This window comes from Lepus europaeus, chromosome 8 (assembly GCF_033115175.1).
Source record: "Lepus europaeus isolate LE1 chromosome 8, mLepTim1.pri, whole genome shotgun sequence".
Taxonomy (NCBI): Eukaryota; Metazoa; Chordata; class Mammalia; order Lagomorpha; family Leporidae; genus Lepus; species Lepus europaeus.
In genome coordinates this window covers 55,775,973-55,792,208 of record NC_084834.1, presented here as the reverse complement: position 1 = coordinate 55,792,208, position 16,236 = coordinate 55,775,973, and the positions used below count along the sequence as shown (strand labels likewise).

Below are 16,236 nucleotides of genomic sequence, written 5' to 3'. Positions count from 1 at the left end.
AGGCCAGAGACCTGGAATCAAGTCTCCCCTCGCTGCTCCCAAGCTCCATGACCTTGGGGAACTTACTCAACCTTGTGGAGCCTCTAAAACATGAAGACATCATTGGCCAGCGCCGTGGCTTAGCAGGCTAATCCTCCGCCTTGCGGCGCCGGCACACCGGGTTCTAGTCCCGGTTGGGGTGCCGGATTCTGTCCCGGTTGCCCCTCTTCCAGGCCAGCTCTCTGCTATGGCCCGGGAAGGCAGTGGAGGATGGCCCAAGTGCTTGGGCCCTGCACCCGCATGGGAGACCAGGAGAAGCACCTGGCTCCTGGCTTCGGATCAGCGCGATGTGCCGGCTGCAGCGGCCATTGGAGGGTGAACCAACGGCAAAAAGGAAGACCTTTCTCTCTGTCTCTCTCTCTCTCTCTCTCACTATCCACTCTGCCTGTCAAAACAAAACAAAACAAAACAGCACTTATGGAGAACTAGGATGGGGTGGGCCATAGTGGCACACAGGGTGAAGCCAGGGCTTGAGATCCCTGTATCCCATATCAAAGGACCTGATTTTGAGTCCTGGCTCTGCTCCCAATTCTACTTTCCTGCTAATGCAAACCCTGAGAGGCAGCAGGTGATGGTTTAAACTAGGGTCCCTGCTACCCATGTGGGAGACCAGGATAGAATTCTGGGTCCTGGCTTCAGACTGGCTCAGACCCAGCTGTCACAGGCATTTAAAGAGTGAACCAGTGTATGGAGGATTTCTCTCTCTCTGTCTCTCTCTGTCTCTCTCTCATGCTGCCTCTCAAATGGATAAACTTTACTTAAAAGAAAAAAAAAAACTGAGATAAAGTATAATCTCAAAAAAACCCCAGAAGATCAAAACAAAATTGAAAATTCCCTCCTCTCCCAAATGAATCTTAGATAATAATAATTTAAAAACCCCAGAAAACAAAGTTTAAAAATGTCAATGTTAAAAACAAAAGACCAAAACAAAGCAACAATCCGGAAGACAACTGCAAATGTGGCTCTGTGGGAGTTATCAATGCCACCTCGTTCCCATGAGCTGCCACCAGTGATTTTTTTTTTAATGTAACCAAAAGGTCTATGTAGGGCCTTTATTTGATTCTAAATATATTCACAACTCAGAAGCAAAACCTTTCTAAAAATGGTTTCAACCCCAGAGAAAAGGTACAGAAGATTTTTTTTAAAGCTCTTTAGCCATATTGCTGTAACAGACCGTGATCCTGGCCAATGCCTGAGCCGAGAACACGGGACTGGACCCCAAGGCCAAGGACATCTCAGCGGTCTCTGGAGTGCTGTGAGTAAAAACCAGAATCTGATCTATTTTCTAGGACTCTGAGGCCTCAGCCACTGCCTTTTATATTCCTCAGAGTTCACCCTGTCACCATCAATCTACTCCAGTCCAGCAAAATGCAACTAACCGCACACGTTCTGAACAGAACCATGCTCAATAATCGGTGAATAAACAGGACAGCATTACCATAGTTGTACTAGGAGAATGTTTGTAAACATGAGGTTAAAGAAGGAAAATTGAATTCCACAAAATGGCAAGTGTGGGGGTGGGCAGGTTGCAAACTGGACATTTGAGTTTCTGTCCAGGGAAATGAAATATTGAACATGCAAGATAAATACCTGGTTGGTAAAATTAAGAAACTCTTAGTGACTTTAAAGGCCTGCTCTATTACAATCAGGCTCTCTTGTAAATGGAATCTAGAACAAAACGGTTTTTGGAAAATGGTCTGACATTCCCTCCTCCAGTCCCCAGGGTTGGAGACAATCTGTGTGTCTTCAGGGTGGACCCCTGGTTTCAGGATGGGGTGGGCTCCTTGGGGCCTGAGCTTGGTCTCAGTGATGGAGTCCAGTGATGTGGGTGCTCCACATTGCTGTGGGGTACTCCTGAGGGGGGCAGCCTGTGCACCAGGCTCTGAGCACCTGCAAGTGCTGCAGAGTCTGGGGAAGGGAGAGGCCTTGCTTTACAGAAAACAGGTTTTCAGCGTTTATCCATGGGACTCACTTCCCTTCCCAGTCCCCAGTGTGAGTCAAGCACTTGGGGGAGGGCTTTGGCTCCTGGGACTGGAAACCCCAGGCAGTTATTCAGGATGAGTGCAAGGTCAAGGATAACTCTCGCCTCACCCCATTTTGCCCTGGCTTCTGTAGAAATGGCACTTCTATTCCCCACTAACAAGGATGCCCAGGTCTCTTGGTCCTTCTGGACCTCTTAGGAAGTCCCCTTCTCCCATGCTTTTAGAACCTTTTGCTTCCTTGTGCACACAGGATGAAGAAAAGAAAGGAAAATCCCCATGGTTATAGGTGCTGCTATTCATTGAGTGCTGCAGACCTGGCACACTCTGGGCTGCGGGCCTTGTGGCTTAGCTCCCTCACTCTCACAGTGTCCCTCCTCAAGGGCTAGGATGGTCACTATCCTGTCTCCAGTTCAGAGAGAAAAAAAATAAGGGCTCGCAGAAGGAATAGGTCTCTTCCCCTAGGTCACACAGCTGTCTGGTGGTTGCCTATGATGTGGGCCAGGATGGTGGCCACAAAGCTGTCCTTCCTGTCACACACCCAGCCACTGATGCCTCATTTGTGGAAATGAGGAGGGAGAAAGGTGCCCCCTGAAATCTGTGATTGCTGGGGATGTTTTCAGACCCTCTCCATTTTCTCTTTCACTGAGCAGTTTAAGGTCACAGCAATTACTGAGCTTTAGGGAGACACCATGCTAGATTGGGGGGTATGGAAACTGATTTATCTATGTGTGAATATAAAATGCTGTTTTTACTTCCTCGCCCGATTCTTTTATTTAAGAAATACAAACTTCATATATTTCATAATCATAACTTAAAGAACATGGTGATTTTTCCCATCATACCCACATTCCCACACACTCTCCCATTCTTATTTCTTATTAAGATCTATTATCAACTAACTTTATACACATATAATTAATTCTATGTTAAATAAAGAGTTCAAAAAATAGTATGGAAAAAAAAAACTGTTCCTCAACAGTTAAGACAAGGGTTGTTCAAAGTCATTGCTTTTTAAGTGTGTCTATTTCAATTCTATAGATTGCCTTTTAGGTTCTCTATTAGTTATCACAGATCAGGGAGAACATTTGGTATTTTGGGACTGACTTATTTCACTAAGTATGATATTTTCCAGTTTCATCCATTGTTGCAAACTTCAGGATTTTTTTTTACCACTGTGTAATATTCCATGATGAATAGATCCCAAAATTTCTTCATCCAGTCTTCAGCTGATGGGCATTTGGGTTGATTGCATGTCTTAGCTATTGTCAATTGAGCTGCAATAAACATGGGTGCACAGAAAACTCTTTCATATGCTGACTTCATTTCCCTTGGGTAAATTCCCAGGAGTAGGATGGCTGGGTTGTATGATAGGTTTATATTCAGATTTCTGAGGTACCTCCATACTATCTTCCATAGTGGCTTTACCAGTTTATATTCCCACCAACAGTGGATTAGGGTACCTTTTTTCCCACATCCTCTTCTACTTTTGTTGGTTGTTGATTTTTGTATGAAAGCCATTCTAAAGAGGGTGAGGTGAAACTTCATTGTGGGTTTGACTTGCATTTCCCTGATGCTTCGTGATCCTGAGCATTTTTTCATGTGTCTGTTGGCCATTTGGATTTCTTCTCTTGAAAAATGTCTGTTTAAATCCTTTGCCCATCTCTTAAGTGGGTTGTTTGTTTTGTTGTTGTTGACTTTCTTGATCTCTTTATTTATTCTGATTATTGATCCTTTACCAGTTGCATAATTTGCAAATAATTTCTCCCATTCTGTCGGCTCCCTCTTCACTTTCCTGAGTGTTTCTTTTGCTAAACAGGAGCTTCTCAATTTGATGTAATATCATTTGTTAATTTTGGCTTTGATTGCCTGTGCCTTTGGGGTCTTTTACAGGAACTCTTTGCCTGTGCCAATGTCTTGCAGGATTTCCCCAATATTCTCTAATAATTTAATGGTATCAGGTTGTAGATTTAGGTCTTTAATCCATTTTGAGAGGATTTTTGTGTAAGGTATAAGGTAGAGGTCTTGCTTCACGCACATGCTTGCATGTGGAGATCCAGTTTTCCCAGCACCATGAATTGAAGAGGCTGCCCTTGCTCCAGACATTGATTTTAGGTCCTTTGTCAAAGATAAATTGGTTGTAGATCCATGGATTGATTTCTGGTGTTTCTATTCTGTTCCATTGGTCTATCCATCTGTCTTTGTAGCAGTACCAGGCTGTTTTGATTATAACTGCCCTGTACTATGTCTTGAAACCTGGTATTGTTATGCCTCCAGCTTTGTTTTGGTTGTGTAAGTTTGTTTTAGATATTCGGGATCTTTTGTGTTTCCATATGAACTTCAACATCATTTTTTGTACATTTGAGAAGAATGTCCTTGGTATTTTGATTCATATTGCATTGAATCTGTAAATTGCTTTCAGTAGTATGGACTTTGTGATGATATTGATTCTTCCAATCGATGAACATGAAAGATTTTTCCATTTTTTGTATCCTCTTCTATTTCTTTCTCTAATGTTTTGTAATTCTTATCGTAGAGATCTTTGACATCCTTGGTTAAATCTATTCCAAGGTATTTGATTCTTTTTGGAGCTATTGTGAATGGGATTGAGCTCAGATGCTCTTTCTCAGCTGTGGCATTGGCTGTGTATACAAAGGCTATTGAGTTTTGTGCATTGATTTTATACCCTGCCACTTTACCAAACTCTTCTATCAGTTCCAATAGTCTCTTAAATAGTCTCTTAGTAGAGTTCTTTTCATCCCCTATATATAGGATCATGTCATGTGCAAATAGGGATAGTTTGACATCTTCCTTTCCAATTTATATCCCTTTGATTTCTTTATCTTACCTAATGATTCTGACTAAAACTTCCAGGACTATATTGAATAGCAATTTAAGAGTGGGCATCCTTGTCTGGTTACAGGTCTCAGTGGGACTGCTTCTAACTTTTCCACATTCAATAGGATTCTGACCATGGGTTTGCAATAAATTGCCTTGATTGTGCTGAGGAATGTTCCTTCTAGAGCCAATTTGCTTAGAATTTTCATCATGAAAGGGTGTTGTATTTTATCAAGTGCTTTCTCTGTATCTATTGAGATAATCATATGGTGTTTGTTCTTCAGTTGTTAATGTAATGTATCACATTGATTGATTTATGAATGTTGAACCATTTCTGCATACAAGTCCCACTTGGTCCAGGTGAATGATCTTTCTGATGTATTGTTGGATTTGATTGGCCAGAATTTTGTTGAGGATTTTTGTGTCTATGTTCATCAGGGAAATTAGTCTGTAGTTCTCTCTCTCTGTTGCATCTTTTTCAGGTTTAGGTATTAAGGTGATGCTGGCTTCAGAGAAAGAATTTGGGAGGATTCTCTCCCTTTTAACTGTTTTGAATAGCTTGAGGAGGATTAGAGTTAGTTCTTTTTTAAAATGTCTGGTAGAATTCAGCAGTAAAGCCATCAGACCCTGGGCTTTTGCTAGGAGGGTCTTTATTACTGATTCAATTTCTGTCTTGGTTATGGGTCTGTTTAGTGGGGTATTGAAGTCCCACATTACTAATTTTTTTAAAGTAATTTCTTTTTTCTTCTTTTTTTAAATTTTTTTTTTACTATTATAACTTACTTTTATTGAAAGTATCTCACATTCATAATGGACGTCTTCTGGATTTTGCCACATATTTTAATATTAAAAGTTATTTTTGACATGCAAGTAGAGTCAACAGTGTCCCCATATGGGGACAGTGATTATAAAAAGATGACATAACACATGAATTAAGTGTCTTTTTTGATTGAAAAGCTAACAAACTGTCTAGTTACATTTCTCCCCACCCCCAAAACCACAAACCAGGTAGTAACTGAGTCTTCTAGGCAATATACTCAAAGCTGAGAGGATTAAAAATAAGAACAAGTCCTCAGATCCAATTAAGGGAGCCCTGCTACACACAAGCTGATCAATGCCAGTGGTACTGACTGATCGTGCAGCTGAAAGACATCATAATGGGCCCACTCAGAACGTTTGTTTCAAGTAGCCTCTTTTCAGTTTCCAACTCATGAATAAAGATAATATTTTTTAAATTCTATTTCAGAAAACTTTTTGGAAGTTGTTTTATTTACAATGCCAACTTTTAAAAGATCACTCAATTTAACTGGACAATAAACCAGGCAGCAATCACTCTGGGAGAAGAGAGGAAGCCCCAAATGCCACTTTCTATCGAGAACCCACAGTTCAGTTTGATACAGAGCAAAGTAAACAGGAACTTTCAATCATACTAGAAGAAACTCGGGTTTGGAATCTGTACTCAAACTACACAAGCAGTGAGGACAGTATTCTGCTAAAACAAATGATTTGCTGCTGCATTTGTCTGTGTTTGCCTAATATTAACAATTATAAACAGAGCAGTGCAACTAGTATTTGGAACAATCCTTACAGTGTTACAGTGTCAGGCACGTTTCACTTCTCTTCACACCACTGGTTCTCTCTGCGTACCTGGGCTGCTTCTTCTTCAGTAAAGTCATTCTTAATGTTGAAGGTCTTGCGAATCTCCTCAGGAGCCTTCCCCTTGATCATATTTCAACAGTCTTGCATGTAACAAAGATAAAGGTTTGCTGGCAAACCTTTGATGTCTAAGTAGTTTGCAGCCAGAATAAGCTCAAAAAGTGTTCCTTGGTCAACTTTCAGGAATTCCTGGTCCCAAACAGGGATATCATCCATTCACTTTTCTTTGTTCTCAGGAGGAGGAGGGTCATCCTTGTGGTGCGTGCACCACTGAATGACCTTTTTTAATATTGCTGCATTAACATTTGGTAGAGGAACCAGGTCATCATCTCCTTCATAATCCATTCCCAAATTTTCCAACATGGTCTTGATAGTCACAGACTGTTTGGCAATTTCTACATCAACTTCAAAAATCTCTCCATCAGAACTCTGCAACTTTATTGAAGGCATGGTGTTCGGGTTTGAGGAGCCGGTGGGCCGGAGGCTGATGAGAGAGGGGCGGCATCAACACAAGGAGAAGAGAAAGGCGGACGCAAGGCCACTCTTTTTTTCTTCTTTTTTAAAAAAAGATTTATTTATTTATTTGAAAGTCAGAGTTACACAGAGAGAAGAGAGGCAGAGAGAGAGAGAGAGAGAGGTGTCTTCCATCTGCTGGTTCACACCCCAGTTGGCCACAATGGCCGGAGCTGCACTAACCTGAAGCCAGGAGCCAGGAGCTTCTTCCAGGTCTTCCACATGGCTGCAGGGGCCCAAGGACTTGGGCCATCTTCTACTGCTTTCCCAGGTCATAGCAGAGAGCTGGATCGGAAGAGGAGCAGCCAGGTCTTGAACCGGTGCCCATATAGGATGCTGGCACTTCGGGCCAGGGCATTAACCTGCTTTGCCACAGCGCTGCCCACCTCCCATTACTATTGTATTTGAGTCTATGTCTCTCTTTAGATCCCTTAACATTTCTGTAATTAAGTGCATATGCATTGATAATAATTACATCTTCTGGGGCCACCACCGTGGTGCAGTAGGTTAATCTTCTGCCTGCAGTGCTGGCATCCCATATGAGTGTCTGCTCTAGGTCCTGGCTGCCCCTCTTCCAATCCAGCTCTCTGGTATGGCCTCGGAAAGCAGTAGAGGATGTTCTGGGTGCTTGGGCCCCTGCACCTGCATGGAAGACCAGGAAGAAGTACCTGGCTCCTGGCTTTGGATTGGTGCAGCTCTGGCCGTTGCAGCCATCTGGGGAGTGAACCAACGGAAGTAAGAACTTTCTCTCTGTCTCTCCCTCTTACTGTAACTGTACCTCTCAAATAAATAAATAAAATCTAAAAAAAAAGTTACATCTTCCTGTTGAACTGATCCCTTAATCATTACATAGTGCCCTTCTTCGTCTCTTTTAACAGTTTTTGTGTTGAAGTCTATTTTGTCTGTTATAAGGCTGGCTACACCAGCGCTTTTTTGGATTGTGTAAGCATGGAATATCTTTTTCCATCCTTTCAGTTTTGGGCTGCATGTATATTTGTTGATGAGATGTGTTTCTTGCAGGCAGTATTTAGATGGGTTTTGTTTTTTAATCCTTCTGGCCAGTCTATATCTTAACTGAAGTGTTAAGGCCATTTAAATTCAAGGGACTATTGAAAAATAAAGACTTGGCCCTCCCATTTTTTCCATAAGTATTCCTATTGTTTACTTTGGATTTCCTTTGTACTTTTACTGGGAGATTTTCTGCCTTCACTTTCTTTCAAAGTGATTCAGTGTTTCTGTGTGTACCATATCCTCAATCATCTTTTTTTTTTTTTATTTCATAAATGTGAATTTACAAAGTGCAACTTTTGTATTGTTGTGGCTTCCCCCCTGCCAACCTCCCTCCCTCCCGTGGCCCTCCCCACTTCCTCTCCCTCTCCCATCCCACCCTTTATCGAGTTTCATTTTCCATTGCCTTCATATACTGAAGATCAACTTAGTATATACTAAGCAAGGATTTCAACAGTCTGCACTCACACAACCACACAAGGTATAGGGTACTGTTCGACTAGTAGTGTTTTTATGTTTCATAGTAAAACACATTAAGGACAGAGATCCTACGTGGGGAGCATGTACCCAGTGACTCCCGTTGTTGATTTAACAATTGGCACTCTTATTTATGACGTCAGCAATCACCCGGGACTCTTGCTATGAGCTGTCTAGGCTATGGAAGCCCCTTGAGTTCACCGACTCTGAACTTGTTTAGTCAAGGCTGTGTCACAGTGGAGGTTCCTTCCTCCCTTCAGAGAAAGGCGCCTCTCTCCTTGATGGCCTGTTCCTTCTGCTGGGGTCTTGTTCACCAGGATCTTTCATTTAGATTTTTTTTGCCACCATGTCATGGCTTTCCATGCCTGTGAGACTCTCATGGACCTTTTAGCCAGATGCGAATGTCCCAAGGGTTGATTCTGAGGCAGGAGTGCTGTTTTGGGCCTTTGCCATTCTATGAGTCTGCTGTGTGTCCTGCTTCCCCCGCAGGATCATTCTCTCCCTTTTAATTCTATCCTTCATTATTTGCTTACACTGGTCTTATTTGTGAAATCTCTTCAACACATACCCTATCTTTTTGATCGGTTGTGTATTTATACTTATCACTTTACCAAGTGCGCTGGCATTGGTACCTGCCTCCTTGGTATGCTTAATCATCTTTTGTAAGGCTGGATGAGTGGTTATAAATTCTTTCAATTTCTGTTTCTTACATAAGTCTTTATTTCACCTTCATTCATAAATGAGAGCTTTGCAGGGTACAGTATTCTGGGTTGACAGTTTTTCCTCTTAAGACTTGGAATATATCTTGCCAATCTCTCTTAACCTGTAGGGTTTCTGATGACAAGTCTGCTGTGAGTATAATTGGAGATCCCCTGAAAGTAATCTGATGTTTCTCTCCTGTACATTTTAGAATCTTTTTTTATGTTTTACTGTGGAGAGTTTGACTACAATGTCTCATGGTGAAGATCTTTTCTCGTTATATCTACTAGGAGTTCTATGTGCTTCCTGTACTTGGATGTCCCTTTCTTTCTCCAAATTAAGAAGTTTTCTGTAATTATTTCACTAAAAAGGCCTTCTAATTCATTCTCTCTTTCCATGCCTTCAGGAACTCTTAAAACCTGTATATTGGTTCATTTGATAGTATCCCATAAATCTCCAACACCATTCTTTAGTTTTCTAATTATTCTTTTTTTTTTTTTTTGGTCTGATTGTAAATTTCCAAAGATTTGTCTTCTAACTCAGATATTCTTTCTTCTGCTTCACCAGATCTATTATTAAGGCTTTCTACTGGATTTTTTTATTTGTTCTATTGAATCCTTCATTTCTAATATTTCATTTTGATTTCTCCTTAAAAATCTCAATTTCATTGGAAAAATTTTCATTCATGTTATGTGTAGATTTCTTTAGTTCATGAATTGTTTTTCTTATTACTTTTAAGTAATCCTATAATCAATTTTTGAATTCCTTTTCTGGCATTTCATCAATCTCTCCACCTTCACATTCTAGTATTGAAGTGTTATGTTCATTTGGGAGCATCATGTTGTTTTCCTTATTCTTGTTTCTTGAATTGCTGCATTTATTATTAGGCATTTGTGGTGATACTTATTGTTTTTTTATTTGTTTTTGTTTTGTTTTGTTGTGATGGCTTTTATCTTTGTACTATGCCTCTGTGACTTAGTGGAGTATCCACTCTTTCAGTGAATATCCAGAAGTGTGTGCTGGGTGTGATCAAGGATCTCTGTTCAGTACTCCAGGTTGAGAAGGGTGTCCAAGGTGACACCCAAGTTGGACATGGTAAATCTCTTTTTTTTATTTTTATTTATTTTTTAATCAGAGAGGAGGTTTATTCTGCTCTGTTTTGGCATATTCTCATGCTCACTTCCTACCCTCAGAGGAGACCATTGCCTGAGCACTAGCCCCAGTGGGAATAGTTTTCATACACACTGCCAGATGAGCCACACAAAGGATCTGTGACGTTCTGGGTGTGAGCACGTTTCTCACAGCAATGACCCTTACCAGAGAGCCAGGGAGCCCAAGTGAGTTTCATTACCCACAGTGGCTCCCTATAGTTGCAGCCATACCCTACACTCTCCCACACAGCTGCAGTGTTTTCACAGTCCCAGCACACAAAGCTCTCAACAGTGATGAGCACTCAGCCCCCTGTCAATTCTCCCAATCGGACTCAGGCATCTCCTCTCAGCTGGTTATTGGGCATGTGGACACAAGTTGGCACAGCTCTCATGTATGTCCAAAATGGTGCCTGCCCTCTCTCAACTAGTGACAGGACACCGGTGGGTGGTCAGGGAGAGAGAAATGTGCTCCCATTTTATTTTCCCTCTAAGTTGGCAGGTACACTGTCCCCACAAGGATACAAGCCAGACTCATGCCAGACTCTTCCTGCAGCTGTATCACCAGTGGCTTGGGCTGCTGTAGTCTGGTCTCACCTCACTCTCCAAAGCTGGTGCAGAGGCTCTCAGCTGCTGGGGTCCCTAGTGGTGCAGGTCCACACCTTTCCATATAGGTCCACAGTGTCCCTCTAATTTGTGTGGAGTTTCCTCTGCTGTTTTCTCCCTAACTCTTCCCTGACACTGAACTCTCTTTGCTTTTTATAAGCTATCTTCCCCTATCTCCCTCCCTATTCTGCCCTCTTGAAAACATCCCATATTGCTTCTTATACCCCAATTATTTTTCCCTTCCCGTTTCCTTTTTTTTCAAAAGATGTACTTTAATTTATTTGAAAGGTGGAGTGACAGAGAGAAAGAGAGATTTTCTACCCACTGATTCATTCCTTAAGTGGCCAAAACAGCCAGGGATGGGCCAGGCTGAAGCCAGGAACCATAAAATTCATCATGGTCTCCCACATGGGTAACAGGAACTTAACAACTTGAGTTTTCATCTGCTGCCTTCCAGGCACATAAGCAAGGAGCTGGATTGGAGATGGAGTAGGTGGAACTAGAATCACCACTCCAATATGCGACATGGGTGTCCCAGGCAGCAACTCAACCTGCTGCACCACAATGCCTGTGCCTTCACGTTTTTTCCTTCCTAGAGAACCTAATGTAGTAATTCTCTCAGGGAGGTTCTGCAAATACACTTTCACTGAATCTTTGTATGTCTGCAAATATTATTATTGAGTATGGAATGGGGTCAATATCATTTATTTCAGACCCATTTAAAAACTATTTTTATTTATTTATGTACTATTTCATATTTCTTTTCTTTTTTTTTTTGACAGGCAGAGTGGACAGTGAGAGAGAGACAGAGAGAAAGGTCTTCCTTTTGCCGTTGGTTCACCCTCCAATGGCCGCTGCGGCCAGTGCACTGTGGCCGGCACACCCCGCTGCTCTGATGGCAGGAGACAGGTGCTTCTCCTGGTCTCCCATGGGGTGCAGGGCCCAAGCACTTGGGCCATCCTCCACTGCCCTCCTGGGCCACAGCAGAGAGCTGGCCTGGAAGAGGGGCAACCGGGACAGAATCAGGCACCCTGACTGGGACTAGAACCTGGTGTGCCGGCACCGCAAGGTGGAGGATTAGCCTATTGAGCCGCAGCGCCGGCCGATTTCATATGTTTTTTCTTTTGTACATAGATGTGAGTGCAGAAGAAAATAAATAATGTGTGTAATATTTAATTTGTAGTAAAATGTCAAATGGTCAAAAGTGTATTGATAAATTAAGACAGTAAATATAATTAGCAAAGACCTCATCAGTCTGCGCCCACACAGAAACGCAAAGTATAAAAATACTGTTTCAGTACCAGTCATAGCATCACTTGGCTTTAGACGACACATTAGGGACAGATCCCGCATGGGGTGTAAGTACACAGTGACTCCTGTTGCTGACTTAACAATTTGACACTCCTGTTCATGGCGTCAGTAATCTCCCTAGGCTCTAGTCATGAGTTGCCAGGGCTATGGAAGCCTTTAGAGTTCGCTGACTTTGGTCTTATTCCGATAGGGTCATAGTCAAAGTGGAGGTTCTCTCCTCCCTTCGGAGAAGGGTACCTCCTTCTTTGATGGCCCCGTTCTTTCCACTGGGATCTCACTCACAGAGATCCTTCATTTAGGTCTTTTGTTTTTTTTTCCATGATATCTTGGCTTTCCATGCCTGCTATACTCTCATGGGCTCTTCAGCCAGATCTGAATGCCTTGAGGGCTGATTCTGAGGCCGGAGTGTTGTTTAGGACATCTGCCATCCTATGAGTCTGCTGTGTATCCCACTTCCCATGTTGGATCTTTCTCTCCCTTTTTGATTCTATCAGTTGGTATTAGCAGATACTTGTCTTGTTTGTGTGATCTCTTTGACTCTTAGACCTATCAGTGTGATCAATTGTGAGCTGAAATTGATCACTTGGACTAGTGCGAGAATTGGAAATGAAAAAAAAAAAAACAACCTGGTGTTAAAATGGAAATGGCATAGAAAATTAATTATTTTGAAAAAAAAATTATGTAGGATCTCTGTCTTTAATGTGCTGTACATTGCTATTTAATGCTATAATTAGCAATCCAATGGTAGTTTTTTCACTTGATATTGCTATATGGGCAAAATGTTGAAATCTTTACCTAATATATACTAAATTGATCTTCTGTATACAAAGAGAATTGAAAATGAATCTTTACATGAATGGAAGGGGAAAGGGAGCGGGAGGGGGGAGGGTTGCGGGCGGGCGGGAGGTTGTGGGAGGGGAGAAGCCATTGTAACCCATAAGCTATACTTTGGAAATTTATATTCATTAAATAAAAGTTTAATAAATTTAAAAAAAAAATTAAGACAGTAAAGTAAAACGTATAAGTACTAAATTATGAATAACCACTCATGAACATTTGGAACTAGAATATTATCTATAATATTGAAGCTGTCCATATGTTGCTACCCTGTTTCCCCTCAGTGTTATTCCCCTCCCATCATCACTACCTCCCAAAAATAGCCCAGAACTTTGTGTTCACTGTTTTGTTTCATTTTCCCATAGTCTTACCATAAACATGTACATCTGTAAACAACATACTTGATTTTATTGGTTTCTGGACTTTAGAAAAACAGAGCCTTGGCCTATGTAGTTTTTTAACACTTGTTTTTTCACCAATATGTTTTTCAAAAAGGTGCAGTTTATCCAACTTTTTTTTTTAACCTTAAAATACACAGTTATCTAGCCGGCGCCGCGGTTCACTAGGCTAATCCTCCGCCTTGCGGCGCCGGCACACCGGGTTCTAGTCCCGGTCGGGGCACCGATCCTGTCCCGGTTGCCCCTCTTCCAGGCCAGCTCTCTGCTGTGGCCAGGGAGTGCAGTGGAGGATGGCCCAAGTGCTTGGGCCCTGCACCCCATGGGAGACCAGGAGAAGCACCTGTCTCCTGCCATCAGAGCAGCGGGGTGTGCCGGCCACAGTGCACTGGCCGCAGCGGCCATTGGAGGGTGAACCAACGGCAAAAGGAAGACCTTTCTCTCTGTCTCTCTCTCACTGTCCACTCTGCCTGTCAAAAAAAAAAAAAATACACAGTTATCTAGGTACGCCTCACTTTATTTGCACACGTTCTCTTCTATCACTGGATATGTGTGTTATTTCTCTCTCTCTCTCTCTCTCTCACTGTAATTAACAATGATGCTATGGTCATATCGCCCTCTAAGGAATGTACCTATTACTCACATTTTTGACTCATGAGGTCTGCCTATGTGCAACCTTGTCAGATAACACCAGCTTGTTTTGAAAGCTTATTAATAAAACCCACTTGTATTGTAAGAAGTTGTAGCCATTTTTTTTTTTTTAAAGATAAAGACAACGGGACAGGTAGAAGGAGATCTTCCATCTACTGGTTCACTCCTGAAGCAACAGTCAAGCCAAAAATAGGAACCCAGAACACAATCTGCGTCTTCCACTTGGCGGCAGAGACCCAAGTGCTTGAGCCATCATCTGCTTTCTCCTAGGGTGTGCTTTAGCAGGAATGTAGATCAGAAGCAGAGTAGCCAGGCCTCAAACCAGGCATTCTGATACGGGACACAGGTGTCTCAGGCCGCAGCTTAACAGTTGCACCAAATACCTGCCCCAGGCTGTACTAATTTAAAGTCCTACAATAGTGTGTAGAAGTTCCATTATTCTACATTTTCTCCAACCTTGATGATACCACTGGAGTTAACCAACCACAGTTAATTCCTCCTAGACTGTAGGATATGAAATGTGTCAGTTATGGTATGGGTTCTCGTTTTGGTTGAGTAGTATTTACTTATGGCTTTTTGCATATGTGTTCATAAATTTAATTGTCTTTTTTTTCATTTTTCATGATTTTCTCTTTTGTGTGTCATGATTATAGTAGTTTCACAAAATATTCTGTTATGATAAGAAATCTGGTATCAGTCTCCTTCTAGTCCCTCTTTAACAGAGACTCTTCTCTCTGGAAGTTGTTAGGATTTTCTCTTAATTTTTGGTGCTCTAAAATTTCATTATAATTGTGTATGTATATATGTATATATATACGTGTGTGTATGTATGCGTGTGCGTGTAAGGGTTTTGTTCTTGGTGTTGGTGCTTTGTGTTACTTTTGGAATAAAAAAACATACTTGTTACTTGGTGGGTTCTTTTAGCCAGACAATACATATCTTCCTTTATTCTAGGAACTCTCTTCTAATGTTTCTTTGGTTTTGCTTCCCTCTTTTGTACTTTTGGAATTCCAACTAGACCAATGGTGGAACATTTGCAGTTTGGCTACATATAGGAAGCGCCCATTCCCCATACAGAGATGTGACAATATCAGACCATACAGAGATGTGACAATATCAGAAAGGATTTTCAACTGTTTTCTTTTTCTTCAGATTTAACATCTTTTCCCTTTGCTGCTTTCTGGGAAAATTTTTGCCTGTGGTCTTCAGCTCACTAATTCATTCTTCAACTCTATCTATTTTGCTATTCAAGTTATCTATTGCTATTTTCTGTTTTAATAATCAAGATTTTAAAATATGTGTTATCTGACCGGCGCCACGGCTCACTTGGCTAATCCTCCGCCTGCGGTGCCAGCACAGTTGGGGCGCCGGATTCTGTCCCGGTTGCTCCTCTTCCAGGCCAGCTCTCTGCTGTGGCCCGGGAGTGCAGTGGAGGATGGCCCAAGTGCCTGGGCCCTGCACCCTCATGGGAAACCAGGAGAAGCACCTGGCTCCTGGCTTCGGATCAGCGCGGTGCACCAGCCACAGCAGCCATTGGGGGGTGAACCAACGGCAAAAGGAAGACCTTTCTCTCTGTCTCTCTCTCACTGTCCACTCTGCCTGTCCAAAAAAAAAAAAAAAAAAAAAAAGTGTTATCTAATTAATTCTTATAGATGTGGTATAGTTTCAGATATTTCTGATAATTTCAATCTTTTGAAGTAAACATGTTGGATGCAACAAAACTAAAATAATTCAATAAGAAGAAAGAAAGTGGAGGGGAACAACTAAAAATTATGTTGAGTAGAAAGCAAGGAATGACCTTTACATAGTGGCAGTATTGTAGCCAATGAGGTTTATCTGAGGCATGATTATTGCTAATTGAAAGCAAGGACTAAAACTGGAGAAATGGGGCTGATATTGTGGCACAGCGGGTAGAGCCACTGCCCTCAATGCCAGCCAGCACCCCTTATGGGCGCTGGTTTGTGTAAGGGTTGCTCCTCTTCCAATCTAACTCCCTGTTGGTGGCCTGGAAAAAGTGGCCCGAGTGTTTAGGCCCCTGCTACTCATGTGGGAGACCCAGATGAAGCTCCTGGCTTCAGC

At 42.0% G+C, this 16,236-nt stretch overlaps 2 pseudogenes; one reads left to right on the top strand and one right to left on the bottom strand.

Annotated features, from left to right (window-relative positions):
* Positions 1–6,467: 6,467 nt before the first annotated feature.
* Positions 6,468–6,970, bottom strand: LOC133765546 (S-phase kinase-associated protein 1-like; annotated as a pseudogene).
* An 8,983-nt stretch (positions 6,971–15,953) lies between these two features.
* On the top strand, positions 15,954–16,035 carry LOC133766176 (U4 spliceosomal RNA; annotated as a pseudogene).
* The last annotated feature ends 201 nt before the right edge of the window (positions 16,036–16,236 follow it).